Genomic DNA, 22,985 nt, shown 5'->3' on the forward strand with positions numbered 1-22,985 from the left:
TCCCATGGGACTGGCATGGTACTTCTCAAACAGCCATTTCAGATGTTGTACATACTCTGCTGTTAGCTAGTTCTGCTTCTGGATTTATTTTTCATGTGCTGCAGTGAAATGAAATACAAGAGTGCCTGAATGCTGTTCAGCTGTAGCTCAAGGACTGCTCTGTCTTGTATAACAGCAGTAGCTTTGACAGCACTGTCATGCTGTTCCCACTTTGGCATGGCTCTTCCCAGCTGGAGCCTTTTATTGGTAATTTCAATTAGTGAAGGAAATTTGTGACTGGAGAGGAGAGCCCCTTCTGCACCTCCCACTCTCCATGCTACATGTACAACCCATGGCTAAACAGTATTCAACATTATGTATTCAACATTGTATATTCAACCCTCCTCTTCATCTCAATGTCCCAGGCAGATATCTTATCACTGGTACGTGAACTCATATAAACAAAATCTTTGGGCCTTCCTTTTGGTGGAAACAGAAGAGCATTGGCGTTCTGGGCTGTCAAATACAGGGATGATGAAACACTCCCAGTCCCTGGTTAGACAAAATTAGGCCCAAAGCTTAAGAACAAGATGCTCATATTGCCTTCCTTTGGTGATGCTGCAAGGTCACTCTTGCTGCAAGGAAGCTCTCTGAGGAGTTTCTCCTGATTTTGTGTGCAGTACCATGCTCTGAACTGATTGTAACTGACCTGGTGTGAAAGAGCCTAGCATCCCAGTGACTGCTTTTCCTCACCTCCTCCTAGGACCTGCTGGTGTAACATTTCCTAGCCTCAGTCTGCCAAAAAATCCTCTTCAAAGAATAAAACAAGCAAAACTGTCTAAAAAGTTGTAGCTAAACCTGAACAGAAGCATGGTTTTGCTGGTGGCTCTGGAGAGGTAGAGACTGGCATAGCCATAGTGGGAGGAAGAAGTGGGGGCAAGTGGTTGGGGCACTTAGGGGCTGTTATCTCTTAAACCATGTCAGCTGAAGGCAGCACAGTGTGTCTGGCCATACCATTATGTGGTGTGAGTGAGAGGACACAGACTGCGAGGACCTCAGGGAACAGGAGCTTAATTCTGCTCCGTAGGTCCAGATTTTGGTTGAAGGGCAGGTGCCCACTGCAGCTGACCTGCCTATCCTGTCTCTATTAGCGTTCTGGTGCTTGATTGATTCAGCACTGTTTTATGCTTTATGCAATTAATTTAATTTTTCTTGGCATTTGAATGACCTTTTTTTTTTTTCCCAGCCCTTCAGTTAATGTTCGTCTTCCCACAGACACATTAGTAGCGTGCTCTAATAACAGATAAGTGGTGTGGTAAATACCCTTGGGTCTCGTTACCATTCCAGAACTTACCGTTTAAGAAATATGGCCCCAAATGTGCTGGCAAATGAAAATAATTAGTCATAGCCCATTACAAACAACTGTTCTGTGCTGTGCCCTTTGTGTGCACTTAACAACACACGTGTGGGTAGTGCTAACTACAGGTGGGTGTCCTTTTTCAACCAGGCAGTGTCTGACTGGAGCTGGTGGTCTCCCAACAGGCCCTTCCCTAATACCTGGTTCTCTTGGTGCATTTGGTGTACAGACATCTCTCATCCTGGGGGAACAGTCTGATCCTTTTAACTCACTCAATACCGTGCCATGACATTTAAAAACAGGGGAGGAGCCATGAGGTGTGCTGGAAAGTGCCTCTCTTCACTCTTCCCATATTACCTGTGAAATCTGAGCAGTGCTGTGGGCAAACCAAGTTTGCCTCTTGGTTGTCTTGGCAAGGTGTTGGTTATTTGCATGGAAACTAAACTAAAATATTGCTCTAATTAATTTTATGATTAATTAAATCAAATTATTTTCATGGTCTGCTCTGCTGTCTGAAGTTAGGATCATCCTTTTCTTCCTTTAGGCTCAGGGACTTGGACTCATGGTGACCATGGCTTTTCCCTTTCACCCTAGTTTTTGTGTGCACCTAAACCATTGCCTCACACTGATTTTCCATTTTCTTTTTGGTCCCTTCCCTTTCCTGGTCACTGCATGGAGGACTCACCCATGGCCTTTGCCTGCTGCTCCAACAGGTGTACCTGCCCTCTGGGTAACTCACCTCATGTACAACCTTGTCTGCACATAACTTGTTGGGTTGGTGATCCTTCATCATACCATGAGAGTCCTTGCAGAGCTTCACTGATGGGGAGCTATTCCTGCCAGAAGCCAGCTTTTTCTTGGTGATTGTGAGAACTGACTTCTGCAGGACACAATACTGATAGAACATGACCCAGACAAGAAAGAAAAGTTCCTCTTTCTGGTGATATCACAGACCTGTTGCACTGACCTTTGAGGTTATCCAAATTTTGTGTAGGAGCTTAGGGCTCAGAAACTTTTGGTAAACACATACAGGAACAGTATGTTCACTTTCCTATCAGTTTTATGTGGAGCACGTACACTCAAATATCATTTCCACAGCTATTGCTACCCTGGAAGATTATAGTAGTTCTCTCAGTCAGTTCTCTCAGTCATTATTAATTCCTCAAGCATTTAATCAACCCTGTTCAAAGAGGCCTGTGAATGCTCCACCACTCTTCATCTGTTGAATTTGCAGTGTGGCAACATGGATTATTAAATAGCTGTGGTTATATGGAGAGCAAATCAAATCATGGATCTGCAAGCCGTTTTATTACAGTAAGCAGAAGGGACTGCCTTTCCCCCCCCCCCCACCTTTCTGCTCATGAGTGACCATGACACTCTGGGCTCATTTGACAAATCTACCCTCAGTTGCTTTGCATGGGCATCCCCTTTGGTCTTTGCACATGAAACTTAATTTACAGTTATTTCACTGTAAAGAAGGAAAAGTAGTGGACATATAGCTGGGTTGTACCAGATCTAAGAAGGTCTTCTGTCACTCAAGTTAGTAAACGCTGTAAATTCTTAGTAAAGGCTGTTTCTGATGCAAATCTCAGATGGCCTGGGATCAAGGGATTTAAAAGCCTGATATCCAACATGAAATGAGCAGGAAGATCCCTATGGGGGCAATCTGTGTGAGATCTGGAGGCCTCCATCTGGCTTTTTGCTGGTTCCTTCTGACTAGGAGACAAGTTGTCCACCATGCTTGTCGCTCAAGGGGAGAAAAGTGTGAGCATAAGTCTAAGGCGTCACTGAAAACCTCACCTCAAACCTGAGCATTTTGTAGTGGGTGGTTGCATTATTCAACTTGAACGCAATGTAGTTGCTGGTTTCTAGGTTAGCTTGCTGAATGTCTTGCTATTTTGTTATTCTTGCTATTTTTGGCTTAAAAGATCTGTCCTACTGTTCTCTCATTTTCTCTAGTCATAATTCCACTTTTAAGGAGCATAACAAATACTTTGAAAGACATGTAATTGTTTATAATATCTTATCAGAGGATAAAGTGCAATATTTTTTAAGACTTAAGGGATAAACACACTTGCATATAGGATTAATTTGACAGTAAAAAGAGTGATTTAGTATTTTCCAAATAACAATGCCAAGATTGGCTTAAATTTGTTATTTACGAATACTGAGAAAGCTGTTCTGTATATTTGGAAAGATTTAGTATTCTGGAAAGATTTGTGGTCTTTTGAATGGATAGTTCATCCAAAAAGTCACACCAGAAAACTTCATAGCTCAGTATTCTTTAGCTTCTGGTATTTCAGTTACCACTCACCAAGTAGAGATAATACTTTATGATTTTGGTAGTTACGGACACATAAAAAAAATGAATAATCACATTGTCCGTTTGGAAAGAGTCCTGTTTTTTACTGTACAACTGCTCAAATAAGATATTGGCAAAAATCTTTTAAACAAGGAGTTCATATTTATGAAAGAAATTAGGATGAATTTGTGGAAAAATACTGAGGGGCCACTTTTGTAATGGATATTACTCTACAACTAATTTGGCTAGTTCTATTTATAAAACAGATACAGCTGTGCAAAAGCTTTGTGAGGAAACCCATAAAAAACACAGCCTTCATTCACTTTTAGTCCTGAACTGGGGATATGTTCTTCTTCTTATTGCCAAACCTGTGGATAATTTACTTTTTTTTTTTTTTTTTTTTTTTTTTTTTTTTTTTTTCTGTGTGTGGAAACCATCTAAAGTTGACTGGTGGCTTCATCCTGTTGTAACATAAAACCAGGAGAGTTTTGTGGTTTTGGCTGGGACTTTCTTTTATAATTTGATTTTGATGCAAGTGAAAACAACCTTTTTGGCTGGGAGATGGGGCCTGAATTCCCTTCTCTCGGAGTAAAATATACTCTCAGAATGGCAAAGCTGGTGTAGGTTGGCCATCCGTGGCTGAGCCTTGGCCTCCTCCTGCAGATCCACATGCAGCCTGCCCTTGCCCTTAGCAGATACAAAACCCTCTGTGCAGGTCTATTAACTTAATCATTTTTAAATACATTCTTGGTAAGTATTTAAAATGTGTTCATTTCCATTCCCTTGAGCTGTACTGATTTTGTAATTATATTAATGCTCTTCTCAGTGTTTGGAGAATGGAAACCAAGTGGTTTGTCACCTTTTTTTTTTCCAGTCGGATTTGCTTTCAGATGGCTGTGCTTTTGGGTTAAAACCACCGAAGAAGGATGTTTCTTTCCAGTGTTTCTCAGGGAGATTTAATTGCAGGAATGCACTGTTAACTTATGCTAATATTACCTTTGGCAGAAACACTGTTCCCTTTCAATAAATACAGTCCAAAAGGGCAGAACAAGTTGGATGAACTGACCAAACTCTATTTTTCGGTTTCTGTCAGGCTGCTGTGTGTGGAGGACGATTTCACTGATAAGAAGTCCCCAAGTGATCTGTCACGGTGTCTGGTAAGCTATATTTTAAAAGGAGTTTATTATTATGGAGAGCAATCTGTTACTGTAACTCACTCTCCCATGGCTCCAGGCAGTTGATGGTTACTTGACAATTTTACCTCAGAAAGTCAAAATCCTAGTGACATGCCATTTTCACCTATATAGCCCAAAGCAGAAAATCTTTTTACTTCCCCTGGTTGTTTAGCAGATTGCCATGGATGGGGCTATGTGGAAACCTGTGTGAGGCTGAAACACTCCAGCCCATATGCATGGGTCCAGATTCCTCAGTGCCAAAAGAAGTTGTTCCAGCATCACAGTGGTGTAAGTGACTACAGAGACTGTCACAGTTAAAAAAATTCCCCTTCTCAGTCCTTGCAACACAGGCAGAGTGAGTGCATGGACAAGTGGAGGAGCCTTTTGATATTCTGTGCCCACACAAAAACGTTTGATGCAAACAGATACGGGCTTCTGGCTGTTAATGTTCATCCCTATCTGCTTGCAATCAGAGCAGAGCTGAGTAAGACCTTAATTCTTTGGGAACTTGGCAGACTTTGTAAACAAGATGAAAAAGGATGTTTGAAGGGAGATGGGATTTCACTGCTGCTGGTCTGAACAGAATGGATGGCTGCTGAACACTTTTTCTGTCTCCTAAAGATAATTAGAATAAAACAGCTGGATTTTAACAGTAGTGGTCAGAGTGTCTGTTAAGCTAACTCTTAAAAGTGCTGGTTGCTTGTTCTGACATTTGTGAAAATTTCAGGAATTTAAGCCTAAAATTTGCTTGTGCAAAACTGACTGTAACTCATAAAATTTTGCATCCAATGCAGTAAGTGTGATTGACAAGACACGTCTGTGTTAGAAGCTGGGAGCTCAGAGGCATAAAGAGCAGAGTTCTCCAAAATCCTATAGATATCTTCTTGTGTTTCAGTCCAACTGTTTTCACTTACTGACTTACAGCTCACCCAGAAAGAACTTCAGCATTACAAAAATAATTTATATGGGTTTTCTCTGGAGAAATTAGTAGCTGTTCTGATAAAGCAAGGTCTATGCACTCTTAATTCAATTTAAACTGAGAATATTAAGAACATTTTCATACTGGCTGCCCCTCAGTATGCATTTAATCAGATGGAATTGTGATTACAGACAGTTCTAAAACCTGGCTTGTGACCCGTACTTAGCACGTTTCATTAAAAGTGATTTGGACATCACTCAGATAAAACTAGATGCACACCAAACTAAAAATAGGGAAGAAATAGAAAATTAAAACAAGAAAAAGACAAACACACAAACAAATGAAACCACTGTGTGCTGTTGTGCTGTGTTTTAAGCTGATGTCCTTTTTTTTTTTTTTTCTTACTAAATGATTCCAGACAGAGCAGTGAATGACCAATAAATTCTTAAATTAGCTCCGTCTGAGTGGGGTTGCATTGTTTGGGAACTCTTGCCGTGTCCACACGAGGCGTAGGGTATTTATCCTCAAAGTCATCAGAATTTGTCTGTTTCTCTGTCAGACTTGCTGTGCGTCACGCCAGGGGCAGCCAGAGGACACACACAAACCAGAGCAGTAGATTCTCTGAGGGCTTGAATTATGCCAAGTGTTGAGTGTGCTTTTCCCAAGCAGATCGCAAAGGACGGTTCCTGTATCAGACTCTATGAATGTTGTTATCAACGGTGCATTATTCACCAGGCATCTGACTCTTGTCTCATGGAGTGCTTGGCTGCCTCTCAACATTGTTACAGACATTGTTACGGATCCCAATGGTGTCCTCACAGACCTTCTTAATCCTGATGGATTTTACAGCTTGCCAAAAATGATCCTCCATTGTCAAAACTCTGTTCTTCTTCATCCACTGCATCTCAGAGTTCAAAATATCTGTGGATGATACACAGGGTTGTACAAGCAATGGGTCCCTGTCTCTTTCTCCAGCCTGGTCCACCATGCCATGCTGGTCTCCTTCTGCAAAGCTCCATCTAGGTTATTAACTTTCCAAGAAAAGAACCATCTGAAACCTGACATTGTGACTATCACTAAGGCTATTACAGGCTGTGCCATGCTTCTTAGTGCTTCTTCACATGTTACAGAGAGAACTGAAATGCACTTCATTAGCAGACAGTCATTTTGGTAACTGCAACTGTTTTATGTATTACCAGGCAGCCTTGAGAGCAGGATTCTGCTCGGAAAACTCATCATACCCACCATGAGTGCCTCTCAGCTTAAGGGCTAAAAAACAAAAGTAAGTTCAAGGGAAACTTTCTTACCATGGCACTTATTCCTTCCTCTCAGCATGTAGCTGCTTTTCCAGCCTTCTGCTGAGAGCACTAACATAGCCCAAATGAATTATGTCCTTTGCTCCATTACTTAGTTCCTCCACCTTCATGCAAAACATTATGTCAAAAGGACTCCTCCTAAGGCTTTGTGTTGTCCCTTGTGTAAATCTCTGGGATACAATTTCTCTGATCCAATGCTTGTCAGCCTTCCTTAGTTTGCAATGTCCAGCTGTGTGCTATGAGACAGCACTTCATGTTTTCGGTGTTTACCTTACCCCCTCTCCACCCACCTCCACAGGAAATCTCACCACAGCATTTGCGACAGGAGTGTTGGTCTTCTGTTTCTGCAAGGAGGAAAGACAGAAAAAAAAAAAAAGATTTTAAAGTTAGGTCTTTGGGAACATAAAAATTTTCCATCATGCACAAATTTCTACTGAAGGAAAATAATTGCCTTCTTACCTGGCTGTTGGTTCCTTGGTCAAATTTTGCTCTTGTTTTTATTCAGTCTAATGTTTTTTTTATATATATATATTTTTATTTTTATTTATTTTTATTTTTTTTATTTTTATTTTTTTTTCGTGGTGGTGTGAGTTTTTGTTTCTTTTTTTTTTTTTTTTTTTTTTTTTTTCTGGGTGGGGGTTTGTTCTTAATTGCCAAATGTATTTTATTTTACTGTCTATTGCTGATAGCATAGCTTGAAGTTTTCCTTCTACATGTTTTATGTGCTTTTTTTTTTTTTTTTTTTTTTTTTCCACTGTGGTAGGTTTTATATTGTTACAACTTTTAGAGAGCTGCAGTTTTAAAGCACATACATTTGACTGCAAGAAAATGAGTTAATGCGACCCCATGGCTTACTGCTGAGGAACCGAATTACTTAACTTCCCTGAAATAAAGTAACTCATTTTATTTTACAATTGCAACATGCTAGGAAGATATAAATGACTGCCTAACAGTGATCATCTGATCATCTCCAAGTTCTTAAGCAGTAAAGTTACAACAATTCATACTCTGGCATCTGTCTCCTCACACCCTAAACCAGCTTTCCCAATACACTTTCTTGATTTTTTTTTTAATAGCATATGGATGGATCTTACATAGCAAAACATTTGTGGCTCACTGGTAGCTCTGCAGAAATACAGCTAACAAGTAGCTGCACAATACTAATTTTAAAATTGAATATGCATATAATTTTGTGTCTGGATCCAAGTCAGTTCTGGGAAAGATTTTTCCCTATTTTTTAGACCCATTCCTCCTATCAGGGGTGCACACAACCTTTAAGGACTGGATAATTGATTTTCCAGGGAATATTGCTCAGCATTGGGCTGATGTGGCTAAAGGGGAAGTGCAGCGATTCAGACAAATGGGATTCCTTCCAAAGCAGGTCAGTATACTTTCCTCTTTAATAATCAAACTTTAATAGTTTGCATTTCTGCACGTCTGGGATGAGGTATGCCAGAGTTACACATTTTCCAGCATTTCAAGAACTAATGCATCTTCAAACATGCTTTTTTTTTTTTTTTTTTTTAAATGCTATATGGCGTGATGCGTAAGGATGTCTTCTGAATAACTTAACTTATTATTAATTAGATTATTCTCTGACTATAACCACAATGTTCAGAGACAACCTGGCTCAACAGAGAAAGCACACTCTGTAGCATGGTTGAACTATTACAGAGCCAGCTGGGCAGAAATTTTAATGTCTACATGCTGGCCTCTGGGTTAAGAATTAAAAGCATTGCTGAGATAATTGGTAGTGAGGTTGCCATTTCAGAGCTACAGCAGGAGGAACTTAGTAAAGTCTTGGTCTTTATTTATTAACTAAATGAGCTATCCAGGGATCAGCTTTGTTACTGTATGTAACATGCTCCTAACAGATGCCAGATACTGAAATTCCCCATGGACAGTGATTTGTAAGCTATAGGAAAATGTTGCAAAGCTTCACTGTACCAATGATGGTGGTAGGGAAAAATGCTTTTTAAAATACCCTCTCCTGAGGACTTACAGCCTCATTTTAGAGGTCTTAAATGTAACAAAATGTAACATCTAAATTTTGGACAGCTTGGACATAATCAAATTAATTTCTTGCCCCCTGATGTCAGAGGTTAGTGTTGTCATTGTTATGTGATGTTTATCTCAGCTTTGCACAAATTTGAAGCACTGGAGTTTTTGGTGCTTCATTCTCCCAGAATCAGGTGACTGAGTGACATCTACTCTCTGTTATTTTTAGTGTATTTTAAAGTTTTGAAATTTAGAACAATAATTAAAATAAAATAAATACTGAGAACCACAAAAGTTTTTTTATTGAAATCCAAGATGATGTAGTCATGGTCTCTGGATTGCTGGGGCACGGTTTGTATGTTGTTTTAGCCAAAGGAGCAAGTGTTTAGCAGTAACACATAACTGAGCAAAGCAGGGATAGGGGCAGTGAGCAGAGCAGGGCTGCCTCTGCTGCTGTCCTGGTTTCAGTTAGAACAGAATTAATTTTCTTCCTAGTAGCTGGTGGAATGCTGTGTTTTGGCTTAGGATGAGAGGAGTGCTGATAACACCCCGATGTTTTAATTGTTGCAGAGCAGTGCTTATACCAAGCCAAGGACACCTCAGACTTTTGCTCTGTCCTGCCAACAGGCAGGCTGGGGGTGCAGTAAGAGCTGGGAGGGGACAGACCCAGGACAGGTGACCCGAACTAGCCAAAGGGGTATTCCATACCATCTGACATCATGCTAAACAATATATAGGGGTGGCTAGCCGGGGGGAGGGGGCCGGACTGCTCGGGGTTAAGCTGGGCATCGGTCAGCGGGTGGTGAGCAATTGCATTGTGCATCACTTGTTTGTACATATTATTATTAGTAGTACTATTATCATCATTGTATTATTATTATTATTATTATTATTATTATTATTATTATTATTATTTTCCTGTCTTATTAAACTGTCTTTATCTCAACTCAAGGGCTTCACTTTCCATTTCTCTCCCCCGTCCCAGAGAGGGAGGGGGGAGGGTGAGCGAACGGCTGCGTGGTGTTTAGCTGCCAGCCGGGTTAAACCACGACAGGTGCCAAGCACTCCTCTGCTGTCTTGTGTTGGGCAATGCTTTGCCTCAGCTTCCCAGCCTGTACAAGATGCAGTCATCTTGTTAGCTCTTACTAATGACAGGATGAAGAGGAGCCACAAATATTATTCTGAGTTTGAGAACAACATATTTATATTATACTATTTTTTTTTTTTTTTCCAGGAAGGTGTAAATGCAGGTCAGGAAAATAAAAGCTTCCTACTCCTAAAATGTAGATTTGTATCTCCTATACCCATTATAAGCCAAATAAATCCCCTTTTAAGTTTTAGTGACCCTAAAACTGTAGGCCGAACTAATAAGAAGCATGGCAGTTCGTGGTAGGAAACATACCATAACACTGTTTAACTCTTCTGCTAAAATGTCTCTAATTCAGTTTCACCTTCTTTCCCTGAATAATCCCCACTGTAATGAAATGTAAAAGAAAATCTCAAATGTATTGAAGAGGATAAGTTTTACTCTAGCACTGTATGAGGGTGTCTCAGGTTACTCATGAAACCTCTAGGGATATCTCTGAAAGACATGACTTTGAAGTTTCAAAGGTGTGAAAGACAAAGAGGAATTGTCTTGAAACCTGAAGAAGTTCAGATAACTTTTGGTGTGATACCAAAATACAGGAACACAGGTTTTGACTTTGACAGACATCATGGGTTTGACGTCTGATTAATGGGCAGTGTGACTAAGCCATATATCACAGATAGGTGTAATCTGAGTGGGAAGTATTTCTCTTCCCAGGCTTTGAGTACATTCACCTGATCTGGCAAAAACTGCAAGCATGCCCACAGCCTCCAGCCCAGTCAAACCCCAGAGGCTCTGTCCAAGCTCAGCACAAAAACTTTGGGCCAAATCCACCCTAGGTCAAGCTGTAGCATCACATCCACTTTTAGCTCTATGCAGAAACACAGTGTACTGCTGTAAGCCAAAAAGATTTGTCTGATTCTACTGGGACAGAAAGGATTTGCATGATCTGTGAGCCTTTCTTCTTGGCTGTCCTTATTCAATCCTCCTTCCTCACTAGGTAATATTGGCGAAGAAATAAATGCTCTTATGTGCAAAGTAATTTTAGAGATCTAGTTCTGAGTTGTAGGTATGTCCTCAGGATTGGCAGTTGTTTGCATAAGTTAGAAAGTTACCTGGATATTCAGACTGAAATATTGACTCCTGCATTCAACAAGACCAACACAACATGACAGTGGTTCTTCATGTAGTAGGAACTAAACAACAGGATGAAATTAAATATTTCTGTCTTTTCTCAGATGGACTGTTAAATATTCAGCATTTGCTGTGGTAAGTATTTTCAGGGACAGTCAGAAAGTGTGTGCCTTACTCATATGGTGCAAAAAACTACTCTGCTTCTCAGTGCCTGGTTACCCTCTTTGTCTGGACCATCACACCTGAGTGTTTCCAGTCCAAGAACAGCAAGCCAGAAGATATTTGCTTCAGATGTGTCCTCCTTCAGCCAGCCCTCCTTTAGCAAAGCATAACACTGAAGTAGCTTCAATTTGACCTCTCACTTTGGCAATCCTTGTCTACTATTGTTTTCCTCATCTCCTTCAATGATCATCACCAGGTTTCCTCCAGCCTGTCTTGCACTTTGGTCTGTCCACATTCTATCTCCACCTCATTTGTATGCTGTAAATTTAAATACATAAAGTGCATGACAGAACATGCAATTAGGAGCTTCAGTGTTATGATCTGGTCCTTCTGTGGAGTTCAGGTAGTCAGGGCCAAAATTGGTTCAAGAGTAGAAAACTCCCCTTGTGAAAGGAAGGGGAGAGAAACTCTTGTACCGTAAACCCAGCAGATTTAGCTCCTGCACCAATCATATGTCTCTGACAAGCTGTGAAAATAAAACTTGGCACCACAGATGTGAGATCTGTTTGAAATCTTTCTTTCACTCATGATGTTCACTTACAGGTCTTGTCTAACTGATGTCAGTGTTGGCCATTGCATTTTAGGGGAGTAGTTAGCAAAACACCTTTTCCCTTTTCTAGCCCTCACCTTATACACAAGAAATTAGATTGTATTAGACCATCTTATTCAGAAAAAAATCCTGCTATTGCAATCAGTTTTTGAACTTAAATGACAGGTGAATTTGTGTACAATGTTGCTATTTTTTCATTAGAAACCTTGTTGTAAATATAAATCCATATGAAATGCTTAGAAAATATGTTGCCAAATTGTTAATCTGTATCTCCTGACATTAAAGTCTCTAATACTAGTTAAGTTATTTTTGAGGGAATTCCTGTAGGTTTCTGACTCAAATTTCTGTTTTCTGAGGCCCTGTTTGCCAGAGGGAACCATTATTCTTCACATGGGGACTGGCAAAACTACATTGGAAATTAAAAGTGTACTTGCAATTATGTAATTATTTAATGGAGTATTAATATTATTATTTTATTTTATTACAGTTATTCTAATCTAGTGGCACTGAATACAAATAGCTTCAAATTAATTATGTTTGTATTATGGAGCTCTTCCTTGGGGTTACCACCTCTGTGAAGTGCTCTATCTTTCCATGCTGTGTGTGCTTATAAAAGTTGTCATCTGTTCTCATCAGCAGAGGGACAAACCCTGTCATCTGCTTTTTACTTTGTGGCTATAGTCTGAAGAGTTACCAGGATATACAAAAAATGGATTGACCTAAAAAGTGAGAGGTTTCCTGACTTTTCCAGTACTGTGAGCTACAGAACAAAATCCCTCTGATGTTCAAAACCTTGAGACACATAGTGAGCATCTCCAAGGGCTGTACACAAATGAGAAGGTACATCCTGAAAAGGTTACAGACAGGGCATTATGTACCTTCTCAGAGGATGCCATGGTTGATGGGGCTAGTGCTAGGCTTGGCTTGCCTTGGGTGGCATTAGGCCCTGGAGCTCCTTCTGTCTCATGGGATTACAGGACTTGGCGACCCTCTGTCTTTGGTCATGTGCTGGCTCTGATGCTACATCTGAACTGCCCATTTGAAGGAGAATCTGTAGAACCTGTGGACACTGGAAGACACCTGAGGCTTTTGGGCCTGGGTGGTCAGGTGAAGGGGAGAAGGCAAACAGAACAAAAGATGTACTATAGGCACTCAGGTGCTTCAACACAGCTCTGCAGCTACAGGTAACCATCCTTTCAAAGCAATGCCCACAAACCATGCTCAAGCCTAAAACACAAAATAGTGTGAAATGGAAGCACTTCATGAACTTTCATCTCTAGTTCCATATTCTAATTCTTATAGTATTCTTATAGAATTCCAGTTCTATACCAAAAGGAACTCAGCATTTTTGTTGACACAAAGCTTTATTTCACATGAACTATTTTATGTTGGAAAGTTCTGCTGTTGGTTGAAAGCTGATTAAAATACAATTTAAAAAAAAAAAAAAAAAAAAGAGTCACATTTTACAGTTATTTACGAGACTCTTGTCTCACACTTCGGTGTGAGGTCTGTGGTTTCTAGTCTAGACCATCCAAGTGTGAAAGCTCTATTTATTTGTCTCCTAGGTGATTATGGCTAGCTTGGATGAATGCATAAATCAAACAGCAGTTGGTCATATTTCTTTTTTAAAAATCAGAACAAACAAGCAAACAAACAAAAAAACCTATAGAAATATGCATATGACTATACTGGACTAAAAAAAAAAAAAAGTTCTAATACTGGGCTTTTGGATTTTAATGCTATTATACTATAATGCCTTAGGGTATGGTAGTCTGGATGGATAAACGTGACTCATTCTTCACTGGACCGGTTTTCTGGAAGCAGGGGTAGCAGCAATGAAAGATTACCATGTGTGGGGCTGCAGCAGAAAGAGTGGAGCCACCAGGTCCAGGAAATTGATCTTCCCTTGTACCTAGCACTTTTAAGATATATCTGAAGGACTTTCGGACCCACAAGATGATCAGAGCTGGAGCACTTGCCATTTAAGGAGAGGCTTCAGGACTAGGACTCTGAAAAGAGAAGGGGACAGAGACCTTACTGCTTCTAGTGGGAGGTGATGGAGAAGACAGTGTTGGAGTGCATAAGGGTGCATATTGCAAAAAGAGCAAACAGAAAGGACATGAAAGAGCAGGGGAAATTCCAACTGAACACAAGAGAAAAAATGTTCAGTTTAAGGGTGGTTAAGCTTTGCAACAGAGGGCCATTGACCATGTGGAGATGTTCTTGGACATTTTCAAAAGTGGACTGGAGTAATATGGCTCTAATATGATGATGAACTTGCTTTGAGTTAGGGGGGGGGGCAGGCTGGATCTTTGCAGATGCTTTCCAACTGACATTATTTTAGTGTTTCAAACTCTGATTACACTGCTGAACTTGGACTTTTATAGAAAGAATTAAAAAATAAATAGAACTGGGATCATTTTTGTGCTTATGCAAAATAAAATGCTGTCAGTTGGCCACTTCCCACACTCTTTAATTTGTCTTTACTAAAGTAAATTATTTTGTTCATGGAACATGAAGCTCCTACAGTGAGTCACAATGTTTACTTTGGACATGGAGTACTGGATATACATTAACTCTGACAGCAGATGATCTTCTCCCTGGAGAATCACAGATTTGTGCTTAAATGTAATACGGTACAAGGCTAGTTGAAACAAAAAGATTGAAAATACTGCCTTTGTGCATTTCAATTTCAATTTTAATATTGTCTTTTTAAAATCAGCATATATCATCAGCAATAAAAGAGGAATAGTCCCATATTAACATGTAGAAAATTAATAAGTTGTTCCATGAGCAGAATGGATGACACTTCCGATTAGATCCTGTGGTTTTGAAAAGATGTGAATGTAATTGAACCATTTTCCTGTGCTCAGAGTACTCAGAGAATTTTTATCCTATGCAGACTTCCACTGTCTTTACAAAGGTTTGAATTCTTGCTGCTACATTTCCTTTAATAATGGCAATGATGGGAGCTTTATCTCATCGGGATGTGGTGAAACCTGTAGGACTATTATGTGCTTGAACCTCTGTCAGATTTGGTAGAAATTAGAGGGTTCAAAAGGTATTAGAAAGCATTACAGAGAGGAAGATATATATACATATATGAAGTCTGATAATTTAGGCTTAATTTCCATAGAAAATCTGATTAAAACTAAAAGTATTAAGAATCTGAACTAAGTTTAGTTACATAATTGCTTATGTGAATATATCTAAACACATTCAGCCTGGTTAGCAAAAAGGTGCCAAGTATAGGATGAAGATTTTAGTAACAAACAGACTTAATGCCCAACTTGACAAACATAATAGTTGCTAAGAAAATTCAAAAAATCAAAACATTCAGAAAATAAGTAAAATTACCGATTTAAAGCCAGGCTTCCAATTTACTATCTCATCTTCATTTTGTCTAATTTTTGCCAAATGGAAGCAAAGTTAAGACAATGGAAAAACAGACGGATTGTCAATGGATTTTTTTATTTATTTATTTTTCCCGATGATATTACTAACTGAACTCTAGAAACCTCTTCAAAAATAAATATGAAGATTAATTCCACCTGGATTTGGGACACATCTTTCCCTGATTTGAATCAAGAAAGAGTCATGATCTCTCTGCCTGCATTTTTGATATCTGGCAAACACAATGACATGGAAGTTTCATCGGATAAAACTGTAAAGTCATCTTACAGCTTTGTAACCTGAGTGTGCAATTCATCTCACTTAACATAACCAATGTACAAATTAGCATTTGATGTAAAATTAGTCCTTTTAGGCTGTTTTCAGTCAATGAAAGGAAATGCCTCCAGAACCTGGCTCATTTAATTGAGGGTCGATGTCTAAGATAAATGGCAAGAAGCTACCTCTGAACAAGTCCATCTTTCTTCGGTGACAGTAGAGACAGACTGAATGGCAACCTATGACTAGAAATCTGAGACAGTTAAGGTGAGGTGAGGTGAATCCTACTCATACAAACCAAAACCTCTGTTTCGTTTCATAATTTTTTTACCCTTCCCTCTTCTGAACAACAGAAATCTGCTGTTTATCTTTCAAATTCATAGCTAGTGCAGAGGTAATGTCATTTTGTCTCTGACAATAGAGATATAAACACCCAGTGCTTCTATGTGTAACCTTCACAATGCCCTCAGACTTGACTAATAGAATATTTTATTTGTTTTAATTAAATCATTTTTTATCAGTCAAGAAAGAAAATATATGTCTGTCCTCTCCTATACAAGGAAAATCCCTGGTTTTAGATTGTCTGGTTATGTGTTTAACTACAGCAATTATCACATGACATGATGATATTTTTTAATTTTTTAATTTTTTATTTTTATGCTCTATTTTCTTCTTGTCAGAATAACGATAAACAGAAATAACCCTCGCCATAATTTATTGTCCTCCCAAGAGGAGGAAAACGGGTTATCCTGTAGAACCATTATAAATTTCTGGAGAAAACAAAACATAACAAAACAAAAAAAGCAAAACAAAACCAAACCAAACCTCCCATGGAAAGTATGCATTTATTATTCATTTATATTATTATTACCCCTAGTGGGTTCTGCGGGGCTCCATTTTAGAGCCAGTTCTCTTTAATGTTTTCATAAATGACTTGGATGCAGGACTTGAAGGTACATTACTAAGTTTGTGGATGACACTAAATTGAGTGGAGCTATTAGCTCCCTCAAGGGTGAAGAGAGGTCTTGCAGAGACATCCTGACAAATTAGAGGTCCGGACAATCACCAACTGTATAAAGTTTATCCAGAGAAAGTGTTGGATTCTGCACCAGGGAAGGGGCAGCCCTGGATGTACATACAGAGTGGGCAACAAGAGGCTGGAGAGCAGCCCTGCAGAAAGTAATCTCGGGGTTCTGGCTGATGACAAGTTGAATCTGAATCAGCAGCGTGTCCTGGCAGCCAAAAGGGCCAACTGTTCCCTGGGGTGCATCAGGCACGGCATTGCTAGCTGGGCAAGGGAGGGATTGTCCTGCCTGAGGCTGTGTTGTTGTGTCCTCACCTCGAGTACTGGGTGCAGTTTTTGGTTCCACAGTATAAAAGGGACATAAATCTACTCGAGTATCCAAAGGAGGGCTATGAAGATGGTGAAGGGTCTAGAGAGGAAGATGTATGAGGAGCAGCTGAGGTCTCTTGGTTTGTTCAGCTCAGAGCAGGGCAGGCTGAGGGGAGGCGTCATGGTGGCCTGCAGCTCCCTCACGAGGGGAGCAGAGGGGCAGGCGCTGAGCTCTGCTCTCTGGGGACAGTGACAGGACCCGAGGGAATGGCATGGAGCTGGGACAGGGGAAGGTCAGGCTGGGTGTTAGGAAAAGGCTCTTCCCTGAGAGGGTGGTCAGGCACTGGGACAGGCTCCTCAGCACAGTGGTCACAGCACTGAGCCTGCTGGAGCTCCAGAAGTGTTTGGACAGTACTCTCAGACATAGGGTCTGATTTTTGGGTAGTGCTGTGTGGAGCCTGGAGTTGGGTTTGATGATCCTTTTAGGTCCTTTCCAGCTCAGGTTACTCAGTACACAGTACACTGATGGAGGTGTTTCTTTTTATAAGATGACTGTCTCATAGCTGATACAATCAAAAAGTCAAATGCAGTTATGAAATGTGATTAAAAATGTTTTAAAATGATTGTAGTGGCACAAAGACAATTTATAGCTTGGAATCACCTTCAGAGGTTTTACTCCAGCATAGGAGAGAGAATTTCCCCATGAAGAAGATGCATGCTATTCTCTAGTTGATGTCCACTAGACTAGAGTTGGCTAGGAGAAAAAACAAAACAAAACAAAAACTTGCCTTTTGGGGTGGATCTATCTGTCAACATAAATAATGTGGTTTTGCTTAGCTTCACATAAGCACTGCTTATTGGCCAGATGGTATTGGGCTGTATTGTGTTTATGTGGCAAGGTTTTGGTAGCAGGGGTGGTAGTGGTGCCAGTTGCAGGGGTGGCCTCTGTCAGCAGAGCCCAGCAGCTGTCCCTTGTCAGCTCAGAGCTAGCTCCAGATGGCTCCAAAAGGGACCTGCCGCTGGCCAGAGCCGAGCCATGAGTGATGCTGTTTGGGCCTCTGGGGGAGCAGAGTTAAGAAAGGGGAAAAAAAATCCTGCTGTGCTGCAGCAGCTGGGAGAGAGGGGTGAGAGCTGAGAGAGAAGCAGCCCCGCAGCCCCCGAGGTCAGTGCAGCAGGAGGGCAGGAGGTGCTCCAGGCACGTAGCACAAGTTCCCCTGTGGCCCCTGGAGAGGCCCCTGGTGGAGCAGGCTGTCCCTCTGCAGCCCATGGGTCCCACATGGAGCAGATCGCCACACTGCAGCCCATGGAGGAGCCCCCAGTGGAGCAGGTGGATGTGGCCTGGAGGAGTCTGCGGCCCATGGAGTGCCCCCGCAGGAGCAGGCCCCGGGTCAGAGCTGCAGCCCGTGGAGAGGAGCCCACGCAGGAGCAGGGGGTCTGGGGGGAGCTGCCGCTCGTGGGGGAGCCGTGCTGGAGCAGTTTGCTCCTGGGAGATGGACCCCGTGGTATGGAGCCATGTGGAAGCAGTTCTTGAACAGCTGCAGCCTGTGGGCAGCCCCTGCGGGCTCAGTTTGGGATGGACGGCATCCCGTAGGAGGGACCCCACATGGAGCAGGGACAGAGAGGGACCGTGAAGGAGCGGTGGAGACGAAGCTTCAGGGACTGACTGCAGCCCCCATTCCCCATTCCCCATTCCCCTGTGCCTCTCAGGAGGAGGAGGTGGAAGAAGATGGATGGAGGGAAGGTGTTCTTTGCTTTTATTTCTCTCTGCTCTAGATTTTTAGTAATAGGCAATAAATTATATTAATCTCCCAACAGTGAGTCTGTTTTACCTGTGATGGTAATTGGTGAGTGATCTCCCTGTCCTTATCTCAACCCTTCAGCCCTTTTCCATTGTATTTTCTTCCCCTCTTCCTCAAGGAGGGAGAGTGGGAGAGTGATTGTGGTAGAGTTTAGCTGCCTTTTGGTGTGAAACCACTACAGTAATGAAGCTATTATCTGAAATCTTGAGATCAACCGAGACCACAGGGGAACCAATGAATGTCAATGAGACTGAAGGCTACACTAAACAGTGTTGACTCCTTATGTAAACAGTGGTTTTGGGACTGAATAAATCAGACCACCTTAGCGACAGACTGCATATCCTTTCCCAGCACAATAAGAATACAAAATAGACACTGTTTGTTTTTTAAGTAGTGCTTCTCAGACTTTCATTCAAATACTGACATAGAAAAGAGGGAATAAGAGGGTTCCTACCATACTGTTTTGTCTCTGAGATAGGAGGATGCTCATGACAAGAGAAATGTGAGGAACCGTCTTCCTTGCAGCCCATGACACAGAAAGAAACAATCATTGCCACCCAGAGGATGTGGTTGTTTCCTGAGCCAAAGGGAAGGTGATGATTTTACTCCCATATACACAGTATTGGGCCTTCTACTAATGAGGCCACTATTGAATTCCTTTAATTCATCTAGTTACATTCAACTGTGAACCAGGGAGTTGGAGCATGTTCTGCAGAACATACTTGTGCTAATCCTGACTATCGTTTCTACACAGAGCAATGAAAACACAGAGGGAGGTCTCCATGTTGATAGGATACAAGCATCTGCCAGCCATTAGCTGTTTCAGAAGGCGAATGAAAGAAGCCAATGCTTTTCCCTAGAAATAATGGCCTGGCTCTGTAACCACTCCTCATAGCCAAGTGTAGTAGCCAAGAGTCCCTATTTGCTCAGCTGGTCCCAAAACAGCAGGAGTCATTCTCTTCCTTTCATACTTTTCCCAGCTCTACTAGTTTAGTCTCTTGGAAAGTTAGTGCAGAGAAGCTGCCTCTGGTTTCCCTGTCTTTGCATCTATATCTGTACAAGGCTATTTGTGGGCTGGGAAAGTGACAATCTAGAAAAATGAAAACTGGACTGAACACAACTTAAAAATCTCTTGACTTCTTTCCTTTAGTAGATATGGGTTTTGTGTTACAGAAGTTATTAATTTCTGTTCCCTTTCCAGTATAACTGTAATTTTTAGAGTTAAATTTTGTAGACTGAAAAATAATAGCACATACCTTTTCCAGTCATGCTACAAGAAACTTCTTAGCTAAAATGAAATCACCTCTGGGGCTAAACCATCTAACTTACTTTTGGTAAAGTAATATATTTGAATCCTTAGGGCCTTACTTTCTGCAGAATTATTATGTATCTTTATGGGAGTAAGAAGAGACCGCTTGAACTAGGATATAGGAGCCTTACAAGCAGACTGCAGAGGGCATATTCAGGACACTGAGATGATGGTATGACTGTTTTTACAAACTGCTGAGCATCTAGCATGAAGCCCAGTAATGTGCCGTTTCCAGGCTTATTTTAAACAGCCACTTTGTAAACTTTTGCTCCAGATCAGTTGACTATTATCAGTTTGTGAACACTGGGAGGAATAACACAGTCCTTTTAAAGCAGAAAGCAAATAAAATCTTCAAAACCCTAGAAAACAGCAGAAATGTCTAATTAAAGAGAAACTTTGAGGCTGGGAGAATGGCTGTTTTCTTCAGCAAAAGAATAGTTTTTTCCAATATAGGGAACACTCCGTAGGGACCAAATGCATTTTTGATTCAGCTTGCATCATCTTGCAACTGTTCCATACCCACATATTTTGTATTGGAAGGGTAGTCCTACTCACAAAAACACTGTAGGGCTGACAGCAACGTCTGCTTCATTGAATTAAAAAAAGGAAAAAAAAGACTCTGTACAGAAGGACTCTGTTGTCCTGTCAGTGTGTTGGTGCAGTGTGTTCACTTATCCTTTCTTGTCTTTGCCCTCAGCCTTTCTTTGAAAATGCTCCGCTTTATGAAGTGAAATGGAAGAAAGCACAACAGTTAATTTGCCACTACACAGCAGCATAACTCCAGTACATCAGTGAACAAGGAAGGAAGCCAATTCTTATTGCAAGGTGGTTCCAGAAGGCAAAGATTTGCACAAGGCTTTATAACACAATATAACAGTATTTAGTTAAACAGAGTCATTCTTGCAGGTTGCAGTATAAGCAAAAAGATCAAACCCATAAGCCAAAGATGCCCAATATTAAAGAGAGAATTAGCTTAAGTTTTAAGACATGATTAGGATTTAGGTTGAACATTAACTAACAAAATGTATCTCATTTTACAACCTGCTGCTAACTGATGCTCAGTGTCCCTGGTACCACGTTATGATGCTATTATCACAGATAAAAATCAGTTTAGTATAAGATTTTATATTGAAGTGGAAAGGCAAGAAATGTAGTTATATATATCTATTACTGAGATTTTATAATGGCAGCCACAATAGAAAGTTGCACAGAAGGGAATCTTCCTCTCACAATATATATAGATATTTAAAATAAATTTAATCAGTTTTAAAGATCCCCACTGGGTTTAACTTTGAGAAACCCCTACATGAGAAATCTCCCCAAAGAACACACATTTCTTTAAATCTCCTTGGAATGTATTTGTTAAAGCTAGATTCTCATTTTACTAGATATGAGAGCAGGACAAAAGCTATTGCTAAGCAATTTATTAAAATGCTCTTCATATTTCAGATGAGAAGTGACACTAAGTTTCGTGCATTAAACATTTTCCTTCACATCTGTTGTGAGAGCTCATCTCTCCCACTATGCCCACAGGGGTCTCTTATTCTTACATATGTTGAATAGAGTTTGACCTTCCCTCAGAGCACCGCACAGCCAGTGAGGCTGTTTGAAGAACAATGTACTAGTCTGTGTGAATGGCAATGAAAGAATTGCTTGGAGAATATTAAAAAAAAAGAAAGTAGGAAAAAATGTGTTGCTTATGTAATACACCCATATTACTAGGTCTCGTCACAAATTAAATGCATTTTGGTGCTTAGCTCCAGTAACTGCATTCAGAGTTAGACACATATTCTCTGTTATTCTAAATATAACTTAAGCTAGTTGTTGTTGGAGAGGGAACTAGAGATGGCTTTGATGTTATACAGAGCATGAACAAATAAATGTATTGCAAAATAGAAAAATCAACTCAAGTCTAAATTTATAGCATATAATATACCTATATGATGGCTTATGTATTGAGGTGTTTTCAGCTGTTCCAGAATGTACACTGCTGTACAGTCTTAAAAAAATGTCTGCTCTGCTTTTCTATTCAGCATTGTGAGTGTTTTCTGGCATTGTGCAAGCCCTGCTCATTTTCAGGACAGAACTTTCTCTCTGACACACTTTATTTCTTTGAAGGCATGTTCATTTTGAAATTTTCAAGGTTATTTAGCAAAATTTCTGCTGGATCTGTGATGATTTGATGAACTTATTTAATCAGGCTTGCATGGCATTGTGAAATCATGCAAGCACACATCACTTCAAACACTTTCAGATTAGTTCAAAACCAGCAGGAAGAATCACTTTAACAAAACCTTTGCTTCTTTTTACTACTTGTTCATTATTCCTTCAGTAATGAGAAAGAAATGTTTCATCTTTGTATTTCCATATAATATGCTAATAAATCTCAGTGGATGGGCATCCTTTTTTATTACACGGTGGTTAGGTTTGCCTTCAAGATGTTCACACTGCATTGGCTTTTCAGTCACACCATTTCTCTGAAGGAGAGTTTCCTTCATTCTGACTCTTATAGAATCAAAGTGACTTTTTTCTGTTACTAAACCCATTTTTTCAGGAACTGACTCAAATGGCCTGGTTTTCAGAAGTGGTGAGCTCTCTCTAACTCCAGAGTATGGGAGCTGCAGGAGGTTGACAGAAAATAAAAACTCAAACCACATCTGCTACAGAGTCTGAAGATGGATTCTGAAACCTCACTTTAAACAGAAAACTTTGTAATTTCAAACTAACAATACTGGGCAAATTTAATTAATTAATTAATTAATTAATTAATTTAATGCATTTTTGATTTTTCTAGAAGTAGAGTCTTACCCTTTGGAATGGAGAATGAAATCTCTGC

The 22,985-nt window shown here is 40.4% G+C and overlaps 1 long non-coding RNA gene across 1 annotated transcript in view; it reads left to right on the plus strand.

Annotated features, from left to right (window-relative positions):
• The first annotated feature begins 4,716 nt into the window (after window positions 1–4,716).
• Window positions 4,717–22,985, plus strand: part of LOC309885972 — a 38,868-nt gene continuing 20,599 nt past the window's right edge. The window contains exons 1-2 of the long non-coding RNA XR_014318871.1: window positions 4,717–4,795; window positions 8,350–8,429. This is a non-coding gene — a long non-coding RNA (uncharacterized lncRNA). The remainder of the gene's footprint in view (window positions 4,796–8,349; window positions 8,430–22,985) is intronic.

The sequence above is a fragment of the Aythya marila genome, assembly GCF_965140915.1.
Source record: "Aythya marila genome assembly, chromosome: 1".
In the NCBI taxonomy this organism is placed as follows: Eukaryota; Metazoa; Chordata; class Aves; order Anseriformes; family Anatidae; genus Aythya; species Aythya marila.